The sequence below is a fragment of the Dermochelys coriacea genome, chromosome 1 (genome assembly GCF_009764565.3).
Source record: "Dermochelys coriacea isolate rDerCor1 chromosome 1, rDerCor1.pri.v4, whole genome shotgun sequence".
Lineage (NCBI taxonomy): Eukaryota > Metazoa > Chordata > Testudines > Dermochelyidae > Dermochelys > Dermochelys coriacea.
In genome coordinates this window covers 217,915,370-217,932,271 of record NC_050068.2, presented here as the reverse complement: position 1 = coordinate 217,932,271, position 16,902 = coordinate 217,915,370, and the positions used below count along the sequence as shown (strand labels likewise).

The window sequence follows — 16,902 nt, the reverse complement described above, 5'->3', positions numbered from 1 at the left end:
AACCTGCATACCTCCTTTTGCTTTGGCTTATGAAACCATTCCCTGATCTCAGAGGCCCTGGCAAAAGAAGGTTTATTACACTCTCAGCAGGTGCAGAATGGTGGCGAATGTGCTTTTGGCACACTGAAATCTCACTTGAGATGTTTACAGCCCCCTTTGGGTGCCAGACAGTGTCATCAGTGCTGTCTCCATTACTGTGGCTTGCTGTGCTCTTCACAATATTTGTGAAGCCTGAGGTGAGCCTTTTCCTACTGAATGGACCTACGACAGGCAGGGGCTACTGAATTGGTACACTTGGTTAGAAAGTGAACCTTCCGCAGCTGGATGCACCTGAGCAACAGAAATCTGGGATGCTTTGTGCTCCCACGTTTTGGACTTACATGGTCTAATGGAAGAAGGTGATTAGTATCTTTATGAATGTGCTTGTGTCAGAGGGGAATAGGGCTCATTGATTGTGGGGAGGATATGGTGCTTGGGGAGGGGTGTGGGATTTTAATGCCATGCGATGTACTTATGAATGACATGACCACCTATGAAATGGGAAAGAGGGGATTATTCACAGTACGGATTGATGTAAGGAAATGATTGAGCTATGAATTGCTATATATTGAGGGATAGTCTTTCCATACTAATTCCTAATTGTCCCTGATCATGTGTTTACCTTTATTATCTTGAAGACACATCATATTCATATGATATGAAGCTGTGATAGAAATAAACTTTCTTGATGAAATTAAAAACTTTATAAACATGTATTAGAAAAGTACTACATTCACTCATTGCCAGGCAGGCCAGCTGCCCTTACCATGCCAAAACACGAGTAACAACAGACCCCTACGGAAACAAAACAAAACAAAAAAACAAAGTGCATGAACAAGTGCAAACAGTGAAACCATGTACAAGACAGAAATTCCTTACCCTGTCATGTCCCCAGGCCAAAGGCTCTCCTTTCCCTTCTTTTCCCATGAACTGGGCACATGACACTGTAGGAGGGAGATGGAGACATCCACAGGGGAGGAGGTCAATATGGAGGGCTGCATGAGGTAAGGTTGCCCTGCCAGCCACTCATGGGGCCTGATTGCATGTGCCACCCAGCCGTAGAGTCTTCCCATCTACTTCTGGATTGCAGCACAGGGTAGTACACAGGGTACTCGGGCCTGTGGTGTGGGTAATGCAGCAGGAGCCACAGTCACTAGTGACATGAGCCACTCAAACTGCACTTTCTGCTGAGCTCTGTCCTCCTCCCTTAGCCACCTTTCCTGTTCCAGAATCTGCAAAGCAAGTGCCAGCTCCCTCAAACTGTGCAGCCAGCCTGAGCCTTTCCTCTTGCCATGCGGCATGCCTTTTCTCTACTATAAGGCCATCTGTCTTTGGTAGCAGACCTGCATGTTGGCCCTCTCCAGAACTTCAACCATAAGTTTGTCATGGAAATGCTTCTGTCAAGGTCCATTGAGTCAGGCTTCTGCTGCAGTGTGGGTGAGCTGTGCAGGTACTAAAGCCTGCAGAGACTGAGGGGCCTGGAACAGGACAAGACTGGGTGTGTGGGTGTGTGTGCGCGCGGGGGGGGGCTTATTGTCTCAAATAGATCACTGCAGGAACACAGAGAAAATCCTCATGGAATTTCAAGGACATAAAATGATACTTTTTCAAACTGAACTTCAGTATATTGTGAGAAGGATGCTTCAGAGCCCTGAAGTTCCCTAGACACAGCCTGGTTAATCACAGTGAAAGAATTACAGGCACAATGGAAAGTTAAAAATGGAAAGCTGATTTTTTTGTTTTAGAAAACTGCAGAACACTTGGGTTTGGGGTGGGTGACAGTGGAGGGCTGCTATCAGTAGCTGTGCTACAAAAGATTTTTCTACAATTTCAGGCCTTTCCAATTTTGGAGGACATAACAGTTCTTGTGGTGCCTGATTTGGCAAAGGAGATGTTATTCCAAGCTGCTGGGGGGAAACCTGCAGTTTATGCAACAGACGTATTCAAATGTATAGTAACTGAACAGCACATCTATGAGTGGAATGGGCTGGTCAGCTACCAAGGTGGCCCTGGAAAATATGCCCTTCCCTGAAATATGACTACGTATGTGGAGTTCCTGCTTCAGGAAAAGTTTGCAGCTATTAGCACCCAGGATTAGATCAGAATTCATGAGGGAATCAAGAGGATGCTGTGTTAGATTCCATATGGTGTAGCCTGTTATGACAGCATGCAAACACGCAGAAATTCACAGCCTTCCTCCTCCCCACCCCCAGAACATTTCCCCTTCCACCTCCCCACCCCCAGAAAATTTCAAACCGCAGTCATATTTGGGACAAATTATTTTGTCATCTATGGACTCCACTGACTAAAATGAACTAGATTTGTGAGTGGAACACATTTCCTCAAACATTCACAGAGTTCACTGTTTCCAGGCAGCTCGATAGACTGTAGAATGGTTACAGAGTAGTATACTTACAGGCATGGCAATGTAAGGTTATTGTTTTTAAGAAATAGGAATGGTTGAGCAAAAATCTCTGCCTTTCCAGTAAAAATACACTTTAAAGTTGTTCTTTACTGTTTGCATGTCCTGGTCGCCATTTTGAACTCCATGTGATGGCGGTGGTTGGGTGGAAGAGCCATACCGCTGGCATATAATCCGCCACTAGCAGATACAGGCTGCTAGCTGGGGTTCTGATAACTTTTGCATTGGTCACATTACTGTATTAATAAACATTAAAATGGAGCCAGAAACTTACTAGGGCTTAGGAACAGTTTTGGTCCCATGTGTGTCTGCAGCAGGCTCCGCCGCGGGCTGCTCCTCAGGGAGTGCATTAGCCCATATGAGTACAGACCCAGAATGCACTGCTGCTGCTCCTGCGCCAAAGTCTGCTCTGGAACTGGTCTCAGCAACAGAGTGACTTCATTGTCCCCACTTGGAGACTGCTGCAGGTTCCTATTAGTTCCTATGGTGGATTCTGAAGACAGTGGGGCCCCATCCCAGTTGACTAGGTCATCATGCACCACTGTTGGCTCCATGCTCAGCGCAGTGCCCAGCAACCAGACTCCTCATAACACACATGATTTTGGCGAGTTGCCTGAGGTATGGTTCTGGTCCCTGGGTTTCCAGTACTCGCTCTTGAGCCATTTAAGCCACTCCCTTGCACTGGGCACTGGTTGGGTAAATGTGCAAAGCTGCCAGCTTCTTCCCTATTTGCTAATATGCATAGTCATTCCTGGTATCTTACTTAAGTCCACAGTTTTGCTGGCCTTGCATCAGAGATTTATCAAAATCAGGCCCCAAAAAGCAGCGTGTTTTGCAAAAGGCTTGTTCTGTTCAGTCTCCATTGCAAACACTGAAGGCTCTCTGATGGTGTGTTTGCAGTTTGGTGGTCAGAAGACAATGGAAGGGTTAACGCTAACTCAGAGAGTTGCTGCAGTACAGCAAGGGTGGTTGCTTCTGTTTTGAATAGAGTAGATTCAAGATTCTTGGGATAGAGAGGACAAAGGAAATTGGCCCATGGGATTGTGGGATACTTTTTGGTGGACTCCCAGGTCCAGGATCTGAGTCAAGTGAGGCTAGTCTGCACTGCAAAGCAATAGGGCTTGAACCCTAGGTTAAGACTCGACTTGTGCTCAGACCCTGCAGCCCCGCAGGCTTCTGAGACCCTGGGTCTGAGCCCTGTGTTAGTGCCACTTGAATGGACAGAAGGGGTGTTAGGCTGGAGGCTGAGGCTGAGTCCAGGCTTACATTGCAGTGCAGACATACCTAGAGAAATCTCTTCATTCTTCCTTTTAATTCATAAGGATACAATAACAAGTCAGATGACTCTTGGCTCATGATGTATTTACAGCTTGTCATTGTGCTGCAGTTCATGGCCACTCAGAACTTTGCAGCAGCAGCAGCAGCCATAGATCTTCCTCCTATAAGTGATCACTGGAGCTAAAGGAGAATCATTATTAGATGTAAGCAGTATAGGGCCTCTGAGACATAGGTAAGCAGTTCTGATTCCATCTATTGTAAAGCAGTGTCACTCTCTCACACACACTAGAGTTTAATAATATATATATTTATTTTCCAAAGTATAGGACATGTACCCGTTGTATAGATGTGATGCATTTACAATTCAAAAAGATCAATTAATTAACCACACCTTGGCTACAATAGCCGCTATTTGAGTAAAACTCCCCTGATATTCAGCAGTCCTCAGTCTTACTTTCCTTCCACCTTCCTTAGTGGATGCCTGAGTTAACAGACAGGCTTATAACCAAGTCCAGAAGTCAACATAGACTGTGGCGGTGTCACTCTGGTAAAGGGAGAGATGTCCATAGTGTGGCCTCCCATCACTTGTAATGATGCAATTTTTCCCTAACCTTTTGGAAGGGGCCATCAGGGGGAGGTGTGAGCTGTTGGAATGGAAGCCCCAGCCTTGGTTTCTATAATTAGGCAACCTGCTAACTCTTCATCCCATACTGGCCTGTCTTCAGGGAGTCTCCAGGATGCTTTTTTGCAGTTATTCAGTCTGACCTGGCCCTTTCCTATCTAAATATTACATGGCACTGATTTCTACCCAGAATCCTTTGCATTCACGCTTGCACACTGACATCTCATTATTCTCCCTTCTGGGTCTCCCTTCTGTCCCATCCTCCCAGGTTCTGTGTAATTAGCCACCAATCTTCTTCCAGATCCCGGACACCCCTTATCTGTGTCTAGGAGGGGGAAAAAATCCTTTGTTATTCTACAAAACCCACTATCTTTGACTTTGAAGCAGAAATGATAAAAGCCTGGGAATGAAAAACAAGCAAAGATTAAACACACACAAAGAGCGAAGTACTGAAGTGGAAAGAGCAAAATGATTCCCTTAAGTCTGGATGAAACAACACCCTGCAGGTGGAAGGGAGAATCACAGAAGATTAGGGTTGGAAGGGACCTCAGGAGGTCATCTAATCCAATCCCCTGCTCAAGATGGACTAATCCCCAACTAAATCATCCCATGAAGACAGGCCATGTTTGTACCCAGCCTGCAGAGGTGGAAAAGTAGCAGCCCCATCACAAGGGAGGGGCCACTGATCTGATTTGGGGAGAGAAGAAGAGAAAGAGAAAGACACAGAGAGAAGAGAAACTCAGAGAGACAGTGAGTCAGAAGCTGACAGAGATAAAGAGGTGGGAAGAGACAGAGAAACTCAGGCCTGCGCTACACTACAGAGTTAGGTTGATACATGGCAGCTTACATCAACCTAACTGTGTAAGGATCTACACTACAATGTCGCTCCCACCGATGTAACTTGCCAGTTTTGCCAACTTAATAACTCCTCCCCCATGAGAGGTGTAGCACATAGGTCAACACAGTTGGGCGACACAGGGTCAGTGCAGACATTGCGTTACTTACGTCAACGTTAGTGGCCTTCACTAGGTTTCCCACAATGTCTCATCGTGACCACTCTGGTCAGCGTTTTGAACTCTGCTGCCCAGCGGCCAGGTACACAGGTACATGCCCCTCCCCTTTTAAAGACTGACAAATTTTTGAAATTCCATTTCCTGTTTGGTTGGCATGGAGAGCTCACATAGCAACTGCCCAGCCCTTATTTCTTATCATGCCCGCTCCACACAGCAAATGCGCTTCTGCCTGGAGTACAAAGCAGGTGGTGGAGCTCCTGGGTAATGGGGAGAAGAGTCTGTGCAGGCACAGCTCCGATCCAGCTGTAGAAACTTTGTCATCTATGAGCAGATCGCTCAGAGAAGGGGGGAGAAGGGCTACAAGAGGGACACACATCAGGGCTGCGTGAAAGTCAAGGACCTGTGGCAGGCAAACCAGAAGGCAAAAAAGGTGAATGGGCACTCTGGTGTGGAACTGCAGACATGCCACTTCTCCAAGGAGCTGCATGTCATTCTTGGGGGCAACCCCACCACACCACCCCTGAGGGTCTTCTGAGTACTTTGGGGGATCTGGAGTCACAGGCCACCACAGTGAACCCTGAGACCCGGGTCTTGGACAAGGAACAAGAGAAGGAGAATGGGGGACAGGCGACCAGGGGATCCAGTGATGCAGTGAGACAGGACCCATTTTGACTCCTGAGCAGTTGAGTGAGTCCCAGAAGTGCAGGGATGGCAAGCCTGATGCAGGGGAAGAAACCTCTGGTAAGTATGTAGTTTGCTTTGACATTGCAGGGACACATCTATTCATTTACTCTTTTTTAGTCACACTGCAAGAGGTAGTGAATAACCAACAGAGGTAGAGTTGCCATCAGCTTCCCAACAGTTAGGCCGAGGGAGCCCTGCAGAACAGTTTGTTTATGTGCACTGGGATGTCCTGTGAATCCTCCACAGAGATCTTGAGGAAGCTTTCCTGGAGGTAGTCTGCAATCTCTGCTGAAAGTTTCTGGGGAGGGATGCCTTATTTCTTCCACTGCAGTAGGACATTTTCCCATGCCACTTTGGAATTACTTCAGCAGGCACAACTGCAGTACACAGGCTAGCACCATATAGACCCTGTCTGCAGCCGGATGTGTGCAGGAGCTGTTCCCTTTTAGCTTCTGTTACTCTCCGGAGTGAGATATCAGCTAACGTCACCACTGCCTGTGGAAAACGGTGCCAGTATTCAGTTAAATTGCCCTATCTGCACATAATCATGCCCATGAGTTCCCCCCAAGTATTCTACCAGCTCGCCCCCTCACCTCCAGGGCCATCGTTACTATGGCTGGGAATGCCACCATGATCTATGAATCCCAAGCAGAAGTGAGAATGTAGTGCTTGTAACTTGTGTGATCAAGCGGAGTGAATGCACTCACAGTACTACCTCTGCCCACTGTTTCTTTCGCAGCTGCAAAAGTGGTCTTGAGGGTCTCTCCATCCACACCAGCAGAGCGGCTCAGCCAGAAAAAGAGAAAGAAGAGGATAAGGGAAGACATGTTTCAGGAGATCCTGTGTGCCTCAGTGCTTTGGATACTGAGCAGAGGGCTTGGAGGATGATGCTCGAGGACACAAGGGACAGGGATAGTGAAGACAGGAGAAACAGGCAGCAAGAGATGATAATGCTTCTCAGGGAGCAAACAGACATGCTGCAGTTTCTGACTGATCTTCAAGCTCAACAGATCTGTGCTTGCCTCTCCCTGCAGCCTACGGAGAATTGCATTCCAGGACTTCCTTACACACCCCTTCCTTTACTACATTGCATCCAGGGCCAGTGCAATACCCACTCCACCCTGGGAGAAGAGTACAGACAATTACACCTGCACATACACTGACCTGTGAGAGACACAGTTGATATATGTGTGTTTGTGAAATGGAAATGACTGTTATTTCCCCTTCAGAGGTTCTTTTCCCTGTATTTATAAAGTTTCATTCAGTTATAAATACGTCTGTTGGAATAAAAGTCTATTTATGGAAACTTAATTCATCTTTATTAGTTCACAACATATGCTGGCTGGGGCTGACTTCATTCACAGATAATACCAATAGAGGCCGTTGCAATGTTATATTACTACACACACAGCACTCATTACAAAGCTCATATCATGGTGAAAAAAAAAAAACGATGCCAGACACAGCACAGTACGGCAACACACATTACTGTGTCTCATTGTTAAATGGCCTTTCAAAGCCTCCCTGAGCTGTAGAGTTCCCTGTTGAGCTCTTCGTATAGCCCTGGTATCCAGCTGCTCAAAATCAGTAGACAGCCATTCCACCTCCACCCTCCAGTCCAGCGGAAATGTCTCCCTCTTTGCTTCACAGATATTATGAAGTGCACAGCAGGCAACTATGACCATGGGGGTATTTTTTTCACTGAGGCCTTAACTTATGAGTAGGCAGTACCAGCGAACTTTCAAATGTCCAAAGGCACATTCAAGTATCATTTTGCTCTTGCTGAGCCTGTTGTTGAAGCACTCCTTGCTGCTGTCAAAGTGGCAGGTGTACAGCTTCATAAGCTATGGGAGCAAGGTGTAGGCTGGGTCTCCGAGGACCACTATGAATGATCCTTGCTGGGATTCTATACTATGAAGAACTGGAAGAACATTCAGCAAGGGACATTTAAATTAGAGATTAGGAAAAATTTTCTAACTCTAAGGATAGATAAACACTGGAATAGGCTTCCAAGGGAGCTTGTGCTATTCCCATCACTGGATGTTTTAAAAACAGTTTAGACAAACACCTGTCAGGGATGGTCTAGGTTTACTTGGTCCTGCCTCAATGCAAGGGACTAGATTAGACAACCACTCAAGGTCCCTTCCAGCCCTTCTTTTCTATGATTTCTATGATTGCTCAAGGGACAGGTAGACAATAGGATGGTGTGCTGTCTTCCCAGAGCTAAGATACAAGACATCACTCTGAGACTGGATAGGCTTCTGAAGTCAACGGGCAAGGATCCACTGCTGATGGTTCATATCATAGATTCATAGATACTAAGGTCAGAAGGGACCATTCTGATCATCTTGTCCAACCTCCTGCACAACGCAGGCCACAGAATCTCACCCACCCACTCCTACGAAAAACCTCACCTATGTCTGAGCTATTGAAGTCCTCAAACCGTTGTTTAAAGACTTCAAGGAGCAGAGAATCCTCACTCAAGTGACCCGTGCACCATGCTACAAAGGAAGGTGAAAAACCTCCAGGTCCTCTCCAATCTGCCCTGGAGGAAAATTCCTTCCCGACCCCAAATATGGCGATCAGCTAAACCCTGAGCATATGGACAAGATTCACCAGCCAGATACTACGAAAATTCTTTCCTGGGTAACTCAGATCCCATCCATCTAATATCCCATCTCAGGGGATTAGTCCTATTTACCCTGAATATTTAAAGATCAATTACTTACCAAAATCACATTATCCCATCATACCATCTCCTCCATAAACTTATCGAGTAGAATCTTAAAACCAGATAGATCTTTTGCCCCCACTGCTTCCCTTGGAAGGCTATTCCAAAACTTCACTCCTCTGATGGTTAGAAACCTTCATCTAATTTCAAGTCTAAACTTCCTGGTGGCCAGTTTATACCCATTTGTTCTTGTGTCCACATTGGTGCTGAGCTGAAATAATTCCTCTCCCTCTCCTGTATTTATCCCTCTGATATATTTATAGAGGGCAATCATATCTCCCCTCAACCTTCTTTTAGTTAGGCTAAACAAGCCAAGCTCCTTAAGTCTCCTTTCATAAGACAAGTTTTCCATTCCTCGGATCATCCTAGTAGCCCTTCTCTGTACCTGCTCCAGTTTGAATTCATCCTTTTTAAACATGGGAGACCAGAACTGCACACAGTACTCTAGGTGAGGTCCCACCAGTGCCTTGTATAATGGAACTAAAACCTCCTTATCCCTACTGGAAATGCCTCTCCTGATGCATCCCAAAACCGCATTAGCTTTTTTCACAGCCATATCACATTGGCAGCTCATAGTCATCCTATGATCAACCAATACTCCAAGGTCCTTCTCCTCTTCCGTTACTTCTAATTGATGCGTCCCCAACTTATAACTAAAATTCTTGTTATTAATCCCTAAATGCATAACCTTACACTTCTCACTATTAAATTTCATCCTATTACTATTACTCCAGTTTACAAGGTCATCCAGATCGCAGCTCGCTCTGGAGCCCGGCGGGGTGGCAGCGCCTGGTGGACGCGGGCAGCCCAGAGACACGGTACCGCTCTGGCGGGCGGGCGGCCCCTGACTCTGCGGCGCGGGGCCGGGGCTGGCTGCACGGAGCGCCCCCGGGGACCGCTTTGCAGGGCAGCGGGCGGGCGGGCGAGATGCTCTGGCCGGGGCCCCTTCCGCGGGGCGTGGGGGCCCTGCCCGGCGGGGTCTCTGAGCGGGCGGACGCCGGGGCTGCTGCTTCCCTTGGCCTGAGCCAGGAGACTTAACGAGTCCAACAGAGCAGTCCCTCCATGGGGCCCGGCCCGGCCGGGGAGGCGCTAGGTGGGCTGCCTGCCGGGGGGGACGGGGAAGCTGACCCAGCCTCTCCTCTGGGTCCGTGCTTAGGAGCAAACGGCCTCCCCTGGTGCGCTACCTCCGGGTGCCTGAGGAGCTCATGGGTTAACAGAGGGAAGCGGAACCAGCGCTCTGGTGGCACGTGCCGTCTGTCCCTGGGATGTTTGTTCAGGGAGCCCGTCCCTGTAGCCTCTGGCCCCCGCGCCGCACACAAACCAGCAAGCACTGCGTGGCGCCCCCTGGGGGCGGAAAGGTGCACAGGCGTCTCCCAGCGGCAGAGGCCCTGGCCGGGGTGCTTGTGCTAGCGGTGCCATCCAGGCAGCCTGCCCCCTGCTGAGAGAGGCGAGCTCTTCCCCAGGCCATCTACAATGGACTCAACAGAAGCCGCCCAGTTGTGCCCCTGCTCCTTATTTTCATTGGGTTATATGTAGATTTAAAATAATAACGGCCCCCAGCCAAGGCTCCAGGTGCCCACATGTGGCTAACTGTAAACACAATGAAATAGGTAAAAGCCCTCTATAGGCCTGACACTATTCACAATTGTGAAGGTATTTGCAATTGTGCACATATGCTCTGCTGAAAGGCCTAGGAGAGTTAACTTCTTTCCTTAGTGAACTTCCCCTCATTTTGACCTCTTTTCTACATGTGAGAGGGACCCCTTACCAGTGATCAACTAGTTCTGATTTTCTGGGCAGTGGATTTGATCCATGAGCTATAGATATATATATCGCCTTCCTCTGTAGCATGCGGCACGGGTCACTTGCTGGAAGATTCTCTGCATCTTGAAGTCTAAACCATGATTTGAGGACTTCAATCGCTCAGACATAGGTGAGAGGGTTATTGCACGTGTGGGTGGGTGAGATTCTGTGGCCTGCGTTGTGCAGGAGGTCAGACTAGATGATCATAATGGTCCCTTCTGACCTTAATATCTATGAGTCTATGAGATCCTCCTGTATAATATCCCGATCCTTCTCCGAATTGGCAATACCTCCCAGCTTTGTATCATCTGCAAACTTTATTAGCACACTACCACTTTTTGTGCCAAGGTCAGTAATAAAAAGATTAAATAAGATTGGTCCCAAAACCGATCCCTGAGGAACTCCACTGGTAACCTCCCTCCAGCCTGACAGTTCGCCTTTCAGTAGGACCCGTTGCAGTCTCCCCTTTAACCAATTCCTTATCCACCTTTTGATGTTCATATTGATCCCCATCTTCTCCAATTTAACTAATAATTCCCCATATGGCACAGTATCAGACGCCTTACTGAAATCTAGGTAAATTAGATCCACTGCATTTCCTTTATCTAAAAAATCTGTTACTTTTTCAAAAAAGGAGATCAGGTTGGTTTGGCACGATCTACCTTTTGTAACACCATGTTGTATTTTGTCCCATTTACCATTGACTTCAATGTCCTTAACTAATTTCTCCTTCAAAATTTTTTCCAGGACCTTGCATACTACAGATGTCAAACTAACTGGCCTCTAGTTACCCGGATCACTTTTTTTTCCTTTCTTAAAAATAGGGACTATATTAGCAATTCTCCAATCATTCGGTACAACTCCTGAGTTTACAGATTCATTAAAAATTCTTGCTAATGGGCTTGCAATTTCAGGTGCCAATTCCTTTAATATTCTTGGATGAAGATTATCTGGGCCCCCCGATTTAGTCCCATTAAGCTGTTTGAGTTTCGCTTCTACCTCAGATATGGTAATATCTACCTCCATATCCTCATTCCCATTTGTCATGCTACCATTATCCCTAAGATCCTCTTTAGCCTTAGTAAAGACTGAGGCAAAGTATTTGTTTAGATATTGGGCCATGCCTAGATTATCTTTAACCTCCACTCCATCCTCAGTGTTTAGCGGCCCCACTTCTTCTTTCTTAGTTTTCTTCTTATTTATATGGCTATAGAACCTTTTACTATTGGTTTTAATTCCCTTTGTAAGGTCCAACTCTACTCGACTTTTAGCCTGTCTCACTTTATCCCTACATGTTCTGACCTCAATAAGGTAGCTTTTCTTGCTGATCCCTCCCATCTTCCACTCCCTGTATGCTTTCTGCTTCTTCTTAATCACCTCTCTAAGATGCTTGCTCATCCAGCTTGGTCTACAACTCCTGCCTATGAATTTTTTCCCCTTTCTTGGGATACAGGCTTCTGCAGCTTTGATTTCAAGTAATCCCAGGCCTCCTCTACCTTTAGATCCATAAGTTCTTCAGTCCAATCCACTTCCCTAACTAATTTCCTTAATTTTTGAAAGTCAGCCCATTTGAAATCAAAAACTCTAGTTGCAGATTTATTTTTGTTAATCCTTCCGTTCAGTTTGAACTGAATTAGCTCATGATCACTTGAGCCAAGATTATCCCCTACAACCATTTCTTCTATGAGGTCCTCGCTACTCACCAAAATTAAATCTAAAATGGCATCCCCTCTAGTTGGTTCAGCAACTACTTGATGAAGGAATCCATCAGCTATCGCATCTAGAAAAATCTGAGCCCTATTATTATTACTAGCACTGGTCCTCCAGTCTATATCTGGGAAGTTAAAGTCTCCCATGATCACACAGTTTCCATTAGTATTTACTTTATTAAAAACATTAAAAAGGGCTCTATCCATATCCAAATTAGATCTCGGAAGTCTATAGCACACCCCAAGCACTATTGTAGGAGAGGCTCTACTAGTTATCTTCCCCAATGTAATTTTTGCCCAGACGGACTCTGTCTTATCCATTACATCGCTTCTTATTTCTTTACATTCTACCTCATCATTGATATACAATGCTACTCCACCACCTTTACCTTTATTTCTGTCTTTCCTAAACAGCACATACCCTTCAATACCTGTAGTCCAGTCATGACTACTATTCCACCATGTTTCTGTTATCCCTATAATATCTGGTTTCACTTCCTGCACCAGTAGCTCTAGTTCCTCCATTTTGTTACCTAGGCTCCTCGCATTGGTGTACAAACATCTTAATTTTTGCTGTTTGGCCTCGCTCACATTTTGTACCCTATTAAGCACAGTCATTCTACAGCCAGTATAACCTATTAGACTAGTATCCACACTGCCCTTGCTCCTTATATACATTCTCCTACCCACGGCTGTATCCTTTCTTACTTCATCTTCTTCCCTCTCAATGCTAAAATCTGGCATGGAGATTACCTGGACATCTCCCAACCATCTCCCCCAAATTCCTAGTTTAAAGCTCTCTTTATCAGTTGTGCCAGCCTCCATTCTAGAAGTCTATTTCCTTCCCTACTCAGATGAAGTCCATCCCGAGAGAACTGTCCTCTGTCCATGAACGCCTCCCAGTGGCCATACATCCCAAAGCCCTCCTTATAGCACCACTGCCTAAGCCATCTGTTGAGAGTCATAATCTTATCACACATTTGTTGCCCTTCTCTAGGAACAGGCAGGATCCCACTAAAGATCACCTGAGCCTCAATTTCCTTAAGCGTCTTCCCCAGCCTAGCATAGTCTCCCTTAATACTTTCCAGCGAGAATCTAGCCGTATCATTTGTTCCCACATGAAGGATAATTAGGGGATTCTTTCCCGCTCCCTTTAGGATCCTTTTCAACCTCAGGTCTACATCCCATATCTTAGCACCCGGAAGACAGCAAACCCTTCTGTTCTCTGGATCCGCTCTGGTTACAGGCCTGTCTATTCTTCTCAATAAAGAGTCCCCTATCACATAGACCTGCCTTTTCCTGGTGACGGTGTTTTCTCCAGTCTCTCCCGTTCCCTCTGGCTGCAAGTTCTTTCCATTCCTATTTTCCCTTATAATCCTCTTCAACCCATCCTGTATCCTCCTGGGGCTCATATTTGGTGTGAGCTCTTCCCCTTGACTCTTCCCCTTTTCCTATAGGACTAGCCTCTCTTCTCTTTTTCCTTGCCCTTCCACCTTCTGCAACTACCTGCTGAGCCCCTTCTTCATCTTCCAACTCTGCAAACCTGTTCCTAAGCTCTATTTCTCCTTCACTAGCCCGTCTTTTCCTCTGCCTGGTTCTTTTAGTCACATGCTTCCACTGACCACTTTCCTCACCCAGTCTCCCCTCAAAATTCCCCAGCCCTACTTCCATCTGTAAGTCTGAGCTTTTCCCTTCAGATACCTCATGTCTTTGCTCCATCATCTGCTCAAACCCCTTCCTAAACTCAACCAGACTTTCCACCTGCCTCTCCAAACCTCTGATCTTTTCCTCCATCAGCTCTATCAGACAGTATTTCACGCAGAAAAAACTCTTACCAGGTCCCCCCTCCAGGATCATGTACATACCACAGCTTCCACATCCAGTCATCCTCATTGTGTCTTCCACTACAGGAGTCACTCCCACAGCTGCCTCTGTATCCATCATAGCCTTCCCACCTAAATCCTGTTAATCTGGGAAACACAAGCCACACCACAAAGACTCCCCCCCCCCCAGCAAAAACAAACCCCAAACAAGCACCACAATACAAACTCCCACTCAAACTCCCCTGTTTACAGCTCTGTTTGCTAGCTCCTGTGCCACTGCAGCTGTCTGACTTCATGGGAACTCAGAAGCACGAGACTTCAGGGAACTCAGAAGCATGCTGAAGCAGTATGTCCAGTGGATCTTCTCAGAGATCCTTCCTGTTCCGTGAGTGAAGGAAGACAGAAGCAGAAGATTCTGAAAGTGAACCATTCATTAATTAAGTAGGGTGCGTTTAAGGGTTTGGGTGTTGTGGAACACACCCCACGGAAGGTGGACCAGAGGGGCTGTATAGTTTGGATGGTCTCCATTTCAGTAGAAGGGGGACCAATCTTCTTGGGGACAGGCTGGCTAGTGTAGTCAGGAGATGTTAAAGTAATAATGAAAAGGGAGGGTAAAAAGAGAGAAGAAATGAGCATTTAGCACAAAATCAAGATGTTGAGAACAAAATTAATCAAGGAACCAAAGGATATGAAGAGAAGAAATTCTTGAATTGCCTATACACTAATGCTAAGATTAACAAACAAGAGGAATTGGAATTGCTCATTTATAAGCATAAATTCGATCTAGTTGGTATTACTGAAATATGGTGGGATGAGTTACGTGACTGGAATGTTAAAATCAATGGTTATAACATATAGGAAGGATTAAGTGGGTAAAAGGAGTGGGGGACTGTCACTCTATGTCAACAATGGCATTACCTGTTTGAGTCACTGACAACTTGGAAGAAAATGATCTTATGGATCTATGCTTATGGATCAATGTCCTAATAGATAAAGCACAAGACAGGGTATTAATTGGTGGTATAGATTACCAAATCACAATAGGGAACCGGATGACTGGCTTCTTAAGCACCTCTCTATAATGTGCTGGAGGGGGTGAGGGAAGCTGCATGATCATGGGGGACTTCATTTTGAGTGACATATGCTGCCAATACTAAAACATCTTTGGAATTTTAAAATATTATAAAAGACAATTTCCTAATTCAAAAAAAGGGGAAATCTTTACTAGACCTTGTTTTAGCAGATAAAGAGGAAATGATCACGGAACTAAAAATTAATGGTAGCTTAGGTATAAATGACCACAACTTGTTCACATTTGTAAAGTACAAACTGAGTGAAGTTCAAACAGGTAATATATATACTTGCTGCTATAAGTCGGAAAATTTTACAACATTCAAAGCAATTATGAACAAAAACAACTGGGAGGAAGAATTTGAACAGGAAAATGTGAGTAATAATTGGGAAATGTTTCAGAACACTTTACTTGATACTCAAAAAGCCACAATCAAGAAAGAAATCCATACTGGTTTAAAAACTGGCCTGATTTAGAAAAATATACATATACATATATACACACACACACACACACACGCATTCATTACTATCTACTTTTCCTTTATATATCTATTTAAATAGATATATAAAATGTAATAAAGGGGAAGTAGATAGTAATCAATGTAAATCAGAAGCCAGGAACTGTATAAAAGTGATATGGGAAGCAAAGGAACACATGGAAAAATTCTATAGCCAGCAGAGGTAAGGACAATAAGAAGGAGGTTTTTAAGTATATTAGGAACAAAAGGAACCCTAACAATAGTTTTGATACATTACTAGCTGGAAATGGTAGAATGATCAGAAATGGCAGAATTCTTCAATAAATATTTCTATTCTGTACTGCGGAAGAAAAAACAGGTGATGTAATATATCATATGATGATAATGACACTTGTGACAAAGTTCCTCCTCTGCCTTGGTGGGTCCTGCGCTTTCTGGCGGATCTGCTCTCCTCAGAGATTCACAGCATCCTTCTCTTTGGCCACTTTTGCTAGTGACTCAAACCTGCCATTCACTCAGTTAACCTCATTACTGGCCAGCATGGGAGAAATGTAGAACAATCTCTGCAGTCTCTGTTGTCCCACCCTAGTGGATCAGAGACAGGCCAGATCCCTTTCCAAATTTAGACCTTCCCCTCTGGTGTGTCTCACAGACCAGGTGAACTCCTCTTGCATTAGATAGGGAGTTGGAGGGAACCCAGGCCCACACTACACCAGGTTCCAGCCCAGGGCCCTGTGGATAGCAGCTATCTATATCTCCTGTATCAGCTGCATAGCAGCTACAACTCCCTACTTCCCCATGGCCTCCTCCCAGCACCTTCTTTATCGTCACCACAGGACATTCCTTCTGAAGCCTGATAACACTTGTACTCCTCAGACCTCCAGCAGCACACCTTCTCACTCCTTGCACACCCCCACTAGCTGATGGGCAATCCTTTTTAAACCAGGTGTCCGGATTAACCTGCCTGCCATAATTGATTCCAGTAAGTTCTTAATTGGCACCAGGTGTCTTAATTAGCTTGCCTGTCTTAATTGGTTCTAGCAGGTTCCTGATTGCTCTAGGGCAGCCCCTGCTCTGGTCACTCAGTGGCCCGTATATTTGCCTTCTACCAGACTCCTGCACCAAATTGGTGTGGGTCTGTCACACACTCTTTCCAGTCCAATAATAACTCAGGAGGATGTTAAACATAGCTTCTAAAATTAGATGTTAAAGTCAGTGAGTCTGG

The 16,902-nt window shown here is 45.6% G+C and overlaps 1 long non-coding RNA gene across 3 annotated transcripts in view; it reads left to right on the top strand.

Annotated features, from left to right (window-relative positions):
* LOC122460153 overlaps positions 1–16,902 on the top strand; it is a 59,276-nt gene that overhangs the window by 32,251 nt on the left and 10,123 nt on the right. Inside the window, exon 3 of one of the 3 annotated variants that reach the window (XR_006281261.1) lies at positions 6,798–7,571. The exons of 1 other annotated variant lie outside the window; for it this stretch is intronic. This is a non-coding gene — a long non-coding RNA (uncharacterized LOC122460153). Of the gene's footprint in view, positions 1–934; positions 945–6,797; positions 7,572–16,902 lie in introns of those variants that run through there. One more of the 3 variants, XR_006281263.1, reaches the window with a different exon arrangement.